Raw genomic sequence first — 7813 nt, forward strand, 5'->3', positions numbered from 1 at the left:
ATGGTCTCTGGGGTAAGAGTGAGCCTTAGCTAGATTAAGAAGGACTGGGGAGTTCAAGGTGGATGAAAATGCATGTGCAAAAGCCCTAAGATAGAAATAAGATGGGGATAATCCCAGAATGATGGGACGATCCGTGGGTCTAGGAAAAAGAAGCCATACCATGGGCAGTTAGAGAACTCAGGTCTTCTGAGAGAGTGCTAGGGACTTTTTATCTTGAGAGCAGTGGGAAGTCAGTCAAAGATTTTAAGCTAGGGTGAAGGAGATAAGTGTGACGTGATCAGAAAATACCTTTGGACAATATGAGTGGTTACAACATGGAGAACAGTTAGAATGAGAGATTTCCAAAGAGATGATTACAAATAGTTCACTTAAGAGGTGATGGTAGCTGGGACTAGGAGGAGGTAGTGGAGATAAAGAGAAGGAAATGGATTCCAGAGATCTATGACAAATAAATTTGCTAGAACTGAGTGGTTGATTGTATTTGAGAGTGGGGGGTGTAGGACTTTGGAATGGCAGAGCAAGGAACATGACAAATCCTCTCCCCTCAAAGCAATAACAAAACTGAATAAAATGATCAAAAACAACCACTTAGGGATTCTGGAAGTTGAGCAGAGGTGTACAACAAATTGAGAAGTGTTTATTCAGGAAACACTACTCAGCATCAGGTTATGAGCAGTGAGCGTTTATAACTTCTTGTTATAAACTTCTGCTCCCACCCTGGGACCCAGTTCTTCTGGCTGGTAGTTCCACCAGAGTTGCTGTTGTTCAGTAACCCAGCCATGTCTGACTCTTCAAGACCCCATGGACTACAGCTGGGCTAAGCTATAAAATAGCACCCTCATTGCCAGAGGGGACCAATTGGATTTGGAGCAGGACAGAAAAGGAACCCAATGCCCAAGGGTTTGTTAAAAAAACGGCAACCATCTTCTCTTTCTCTGTTAGTCCCTCGGTTATGTCTGACCCTTTGTGACTCTATAGCCCTTCAGGCTCCTCATAGGATATGCCAGGCAAGAATATTGGAGTGGGTTGCCATGCCCTCTTCCAGGGGATCTTCCCAAACCAGGGATCAAAACTGGGTCTCCTGCATTGCAAGTAGATTCTTTACTCTCTGAGCCACCAGGGAAAGATCTTAGTGGAAAACAGATAAGGAAGGCAAATGCCATAGCTACCCTGAGGGTCTGGGCAAGCAACAGGGCAGTAGATTGGCCAGAAAGTTGATAGTGAAATTAAGAACTGAGACAGACATAGTAGGTCTTGATGAGCTCCCACAGACCTCTTGTGATCCAGGAGGCCATGTACGGGAACAGCTATCCAGTTGTTTCTGGATTAGTACTGAGTGTTAAGTTATCCTGATCAAGGGACAACTCCTAGGAAGCCAGACTTTTAAAGTAATGGAAAAAAAGAACAAACCATCCATAGATATCTGGGGCTGCATTTTGTAGGGTAAACAGACTCTACAGAATTAGTCCAGTCAAGTCACTATAAACAACCAAAAGAACAGCAATAGCAACAACCCGTGAGGGGAAAAATCAGAGTTTAGAGTTGCTACAACATATCATATGAAGTGTCCAGCAGCTGCTGCCATCTGGCCTGACTGCTAGGGACATGTGAACTCTGTTATGTCTGAGAGGACATAGAGGAGGCAGATGTAAATGCCAGATGATTGGAAGAAGCTGGAGAAATAGCTTGAGCATCATCACAGGTCCCTAAGCTTTTGGGAGCTTCCATTCTAGGGTATCATGTTTCCAAAATTCACATGACATATATGTCAACATATCAAATAACTTAAAGTAAGTTTTATATACTTTGAAATTTTCATTGCTGTTTCATTTTTCCACGTGTGGTTTAGCCATGACTTTTAAGAAGTTTGAGAGTTATTGTGCCACTTACTTAGCATGCAGATCAGATCCACTCATGGTAAAGATAAAGGTGACTGGCGAATTCTTGAAGGGCTTTTTTCTGGTCATATATTAGTGGTTAAGATAGATCTGTGAGGGACTTCCTGGTGGTCCAGTGGCTACGATTCTGCACTGCCAATGCAAGGGATCCGGGTTTGATCCCTGGTCTTGGAACTAGATCCTGCGTACTGCAACTAAAGGATCTTGTGTGCCACAACCAAGATCCAGTACAGTCAAATACATATTTTTAAAAATTAAAAAAAATATAAATCTGTGAGTCAGACTACCTAAGTTTGAATCCCAGATCCACTACCTGATAAATTTGGGAACTTGAGCAAGAAATTTAATCTTTCTGGACCTGTTTCCTTCAAAGAAATGAAAAACTTTCCTTCATGAAAATGAGCATAATATTAAAAGTGACCTCATGGGATTGTTGTAAGAAGTATACAGATTAATATGCAAAACACCTAGAATTGGTATTACATATAAGAAGTTCTGTATAAGTATTAGCTGTTGTATTTATTTTCTTTATGTCGCTTCACACCGGAACCTTCCCATAGTTTGTATAGAAGGGAAAGGACAAGTTTGAATTTTTTTTTAAAGAAGGGAAGGGCTTCCCTGGTGGCTCGGTAGTAAAGAATCCACCTGCCAACACAGGAAATGTGAGTTCAATCCCTGATCTGGAAGATCCCACATGCTGTGAAGCCACTAAGCCTGTGGCCTACAACTATTGAGCCTGTGCTCTAGAGCCCAGGACCTGCAACTACTGAGCCTGCTACTGAAGCCCTTGGGCCCTAAAGAAGCCACTGCAATGAGACGCCTGCACACCACAACTAGAGAGTAGCCTCCACGTCTCCCCAAGTAGAGAAAGCCCGTGCAGCAATGAAGACCCAGCAGCTAAAAACAAATAAGCAAGTAATTTTTTTTAAAAAAGAGGGAAAAATCATGGTAGACATGACTTGAAGATGCATGGAAAAGGACAGTTGGAGTTGGAATATTACCATTGTGCTGGAATGTTCTTCCAGTTCTGCCTACATCAGATACAAATTGTGGCTGCCAGTTTCAGACTGTCACTCCATGATGAAAAACCAAAATATACAAACTTGTCCAAATTGTCATTTTTATTAATGAGTATGTATATTTGGTCCGATTTATTTGGTGCTTGTAAACCACATTTTTTATGAGTTTTAAAACATCAAAATGTTTGAATGTGTTCATATCTTACTTCCTCTTGGAAATGAACATTCACCTCTTGATTAAACTGGGTTGTTTAAGCACTCCCTTGCTCATGGAACTATCTAGAACTGTATTTTTAAAAAGTTAAACAAATATGGCCCCTGCCTTCAGAAATGCACAAACATGAAAAGAAACAGGGATATATACCCTTTCCTAGAGTCCACACTTTAGCAAAAGCACAGGCTAGGAACACGTTGATCAAATATTTACAAGATACACATAACCATTACAGTTAATAATTTTCATGTTAGGGCACACTGACATCTAAGTGAGAACTTAGTGGCAGTTAAAAATCAATAGAACAGTAAAAATCAGAAACTTCTATAAGCAATTTTATTGGTCACTTTGATAGATTGATCATATATAAAATTTGAGAAAACACTACTGTATATATGTATGTGTACCTAAAACTGTAACTTTATTTTTTAAAATTTATTTTAAAGAAAGGAGACAGTGGTTCCTGGGAGACCCCAGAACAGCTAACATTCACATGCTTTGTAGTTATGGATTATTCCTTTGATGTCAGGCAATATTCATCACTAACTCCACAAGCCCAGGGTCCCTGTGGGTGGGAAACTTTGCAGGATCAGTCTTCAGTCACTCTTTTTTAGTTCTTTCCTCACTCCCTGTGTCCCTCGGCAGCCTCTAATTATCCCATCTCATTTACTAGTTCTGCCTCGACTACCTGATACACATTTGAGGGGTCGAGGGCAGGAGAAGAGATGTCTTCCGTGGCACATGCAATAAGGTGCAACACTGGAGTCACTGAGTCTGATGTTTCTCAATATTTGCTCTGTGTCAGAGACAGGCAGCCAGAGCTGATCTCTTGTTCCAAGGCAGCGAAAACCGTTTTGTAAAGAGAGGGGGAGTCCATCCAGCCTCAGGTCTGGAGGCTAGGAGGTTTGCCTGGCAGTGGGTCTAGCCTTCCTTTGCTCTCACTTGGCAAACTGACCCCTCCCTCAAGCTTCGACTCAAGGTTTCATAAAATCCTCTCCTTTCCACTGGGCTCATCCTGAAGCTCCTTACAGACCTCCATGGTGACAATCATTGGTTTCCCAGCCTGTGTCTTACCTGTCTATCCCCATTACATACCACAGTACTAGTCACATCGAGGGCATTCAACAAATGTCAGTAGGACAAAAGTCAACCAAAGTAGGTTTTTTCACTTGATAATCATTGGCCAGAAAAGGCAATGGCCTAATTAACCAGAGAGTAAGGGGGTCACTTTGGTCACAGAAGTTCATGATTTTTATTATTTTACTGGCAAATTCCATGGATGGAGGAGCCTGGTAGGCTAGTCCATGGGATCGCAAAGGGTCGGACACGACTGAGCAACTTCACTGGTGGTGGACAGGGAAGCCTGGCATGCTGAAGTCCATGGGGTCACAAAGAGTCAGACATGACTGAACTGAACTGAACTGAACTAACTTGTGTGTGTGTGCTTAGTTGCTCAGTCATGTCCAACTCTTTTCGACCCTATGGACTGTAGACTGCCAGGTTCCTCTGACCATGGGGATACTCCAGATGAGAATACTGGAGTGGATTGCCTGGCAAAAGGGCTGATACTGCACAAGTACTCAATTGATATTTGTTGATGAGTAAAATTATTTTAAATTCTCAGTACATTGTTAAACAAGATACTCATACTCTTTTTTTTTGTTTTTCTTTCAGTTGTTTAATTTTATTTATTTATTTATTATTATATGATTATATTTGGCTGTACCATGTGGCACGTCATATTTTAGTTCCCCGACTAGGGGTCAAACTTGAGTCCCCTGCAGTGGAAATGTGGAGGCCTAAACAGTGGAATGCCAGGAAATTTTATGTTCTGGTTAGCTTAGGTATCGGAAATATTACTCTCTGGGTTATTGCTGCATGCACATGTGCTAAGCTGCTTCAGTCATATCCGACTGTTTGCAACCCTTTGAACTATAGCCCACCAGGCATCTAAGCAATGAACAGAGTTAATACAAGCAAAGAGCTTTGAATGGTGCCTGGCACAAGGGCTCCATTTTAGCTGGCATTATGTTATTAAATTGTTCATTCAACAAATATTTTCTGAGTGACTATTATGTGCTATAGCTCAGTTGGTAAAGAATCCACCTGCAATGCAAGAGACCCCAGTTTGATTCCTGGGTTGGGAAGATCTACTGGAGAGGGATAGGCTGGTGGTGGTTTAGTCACCAAGTCATATCTGACTCTTGTGACCTCATGGACTGTAGCCTGCCAGGCTTTTCTGCCCATGGGATTCTCTAGGCGAGAATACTGGAGTGAGTTGCCATTTCCTTCTCAGGGATCTTCCCAACCCAGGAATAGAACCCAGGTCTCCTGCATCTCAGGCAGATTCTTTACCAACTGAGCTATGAGGGAACCTCATAGCTACAGGATAGGCCACCTACTCTAGTATTCTTGGGTTTCCATGATGACTTAGCTGGTAAAGAATCTGCTTGCAATGCAGGAGACCTGGGTTTGATCCTTGGGTTGGGAAGATCCCCTGGAGAAGGGAAAGGTTATCCACTCCAGTATTCTGGCCTGGAGAATTCCATGGACAGTCCATGGGGTTGCAAAGAGTTGGATATGACTGAGTGACTTTCACTTTCACTTTCTTTTCATTTTGCGCTAGGAACCAGGGATACATTGGGGAACAAAGAAATCAACATTCCAATGAGGCAAAAGGACAATAAATAGAACATGTAAATTTCATATATTTCATAGATTTTAGGACACACGTTTTCATGTCTTAATATCTTAGAATTTGGGATGCACCTTGTAACTGATGGCATTTTGTGCTTGTAATTGCTGGCATTTTTTCTTTCATACATGAAATGGTGATACATGTTTCACTCAATGGCATCTTAAATTTGACGTTATATGAGACCATGTCAGGCTTCCTTGGTCGCTCAGTGGTAAAGAGTCCATCTGTGATGCTGGAACAGCAGGAGATGCGGGTTCAATCCCTTGGTCGGGAAGATCTCCTGGAAAAGGGAATGGCAACCCACTGTAGTATTCTTGCCTGGAGATCCCCATGGACAGAGGATCTTGGTGGGTTACAGTCCATAGGGTCACAAAGAGTTGGACGTGACCTAAGCGACTTAGCACGCACACACGCATGAGAGCATGTTAGATATAATCAATGATATAGAAAAAATAAGGCAGGATGAGGGTAGGGAACTTGGGAAGCTTTGCAAGTTAAATACGGCATATACTCTTGTGTCTTTTTATATTCACATATTTTAGAAGTCAAAACCACAATTATTGAGTCAAATAATATTTTAAAAACATTGTTTGTGCCAAATGCAATGTAGTATCCTGAATGGGACCCTAGAACAGAAATAGGACTTTGGTGGAAAAAGAGTGAAATCCAAACGAAGTTTGCAAGTATAATTAAGGGCTGAATCAATGATAATTTCTTAATTTTGATGATTATACTGTGGTTATATGTAATAACATTAGCAGGAACTCGGTAAGGGTATATGAAAAATCTGTACCTTCTTTACAACTTTTTTGTATATTTACTTTTATCGTCAAATAAAAACTTTAACAAAAAATGTTATTAGTGAACTTGAAGCCACTCTGTTTGCCAATAAATAACCTATTTGTTTGGACGCAGTTTCTTTGTAAGATATTTTACCCAGTAGGCACATTCATGCATGCAAACAGTTCTGGATTACAAGGCTGAAAGGTAGAAAAGGCAAGAGTTTCGGGAACCAGAAGTAATAACCGCTAACAATTATCAAATATTTACACGGTTCCAGCATTGGTTAAAGTCCTTTATACATGTTAATTGACCAGATCTCACTGCAACCCTATGATGTTGGTACTATCATTATTCCCATTTTCACCAGTGAAGAAACTGAAGCACAGGGATTAAGTAATTTGCTCACTTTAGAAAATGATGAAACTGTGGTCCAAACCTAGCTAGGGCAGTGGTCCTCAGGTGGGGATGAGCTTCACCTGTTCAAGGACCCAGAGAGCCAGGATGGCCAACCTTGGAGAAGTTGAGGGGTGGGGTGTGTATGGTAGGATGTAGTGTTTTGTCCACGAAGGACACTTCTGCTTCCTAAAAGAACAAACCACCCTTCAGGTGATGTCATCCCATCTGTTTCTGCAAAATTACTGTCAGCGACATCCTTCTCAGCACAGGTGTTTTGGTTTGGGTTGGTTTTAGCTCTTTTTTTTTTTTTTTTGAGGTACTCTGTTATTATTCTTTCTTTAAAAAGAAATTAAGTTGTACTTTACAAACAGGAAAATTCACTTTTTAAAAAAAAGATTTTAGTAGCCAAGAGCTTTTTTTTGAAGATTTTTTAGTATAGTGGAGGGGAAACAACTGGAAAATCTCAAACAAACCTATGGATTATTATCATTATTATTTTTAATATGGAATGCTTCACAAATTTGTGTGTCATCCTTGTGCAGGGGCCATGCTAATCTTTCTATTGTTTCAATTTTAGTATATGTGCTGCCAAAGTGAGTTCTGGGTTACTTTTTTTAAATTGGAGTAAAAAATTCACTGTGGTTTTGTGTGTGTGTGTGTGTGTGTGTGTGTGCGTGTGTGTGTGTGTACAGTTCTGCAGTCAAATGTATGCAGTCATATAGCCAGCATCACAAAAAACATATGGATAGTGTCCTCCAAAATTACTACCGGCTGCTATCCCTTCCCCCGCTTCCAGCCCCTGGGA

General features: G+C 41.1%; 1 non-coding gene across 1 annotated transcript; it reads right to left on the reverse strand.

Annotated features, from left to right (window-relative positions):
- Positions 1 to 7505: 7505 nt before the first annotated feature.
- LOC114118159 (U6 spliceosomal RNA) lies at positions 7506 to 7609 on the reverse strand. The gene has a single exon (XR_003591702.1). It is a non-coding gene; the product is annotated as a U6 spliceosomal RNA (small nuclear RNA).
- Positions 7610 to 7813: the final 204 nt, after the last annotated feature.

This window comes from Ovis aries, chromosome 14 (genome assembly GCF_016772045.2).
Source record: "Ovis aries strain OAR_USU_Benz2616 breed Rambouillet chromosome 14, ARS-UI_Ramb_v3.0, whole genome shotgun sequence".
Lineage (NCBI taxonomy): Eukaryota > Metazoa > Chordata > Mammalia > Artiodactyla > Bovidae > Ovis > Ovis aries.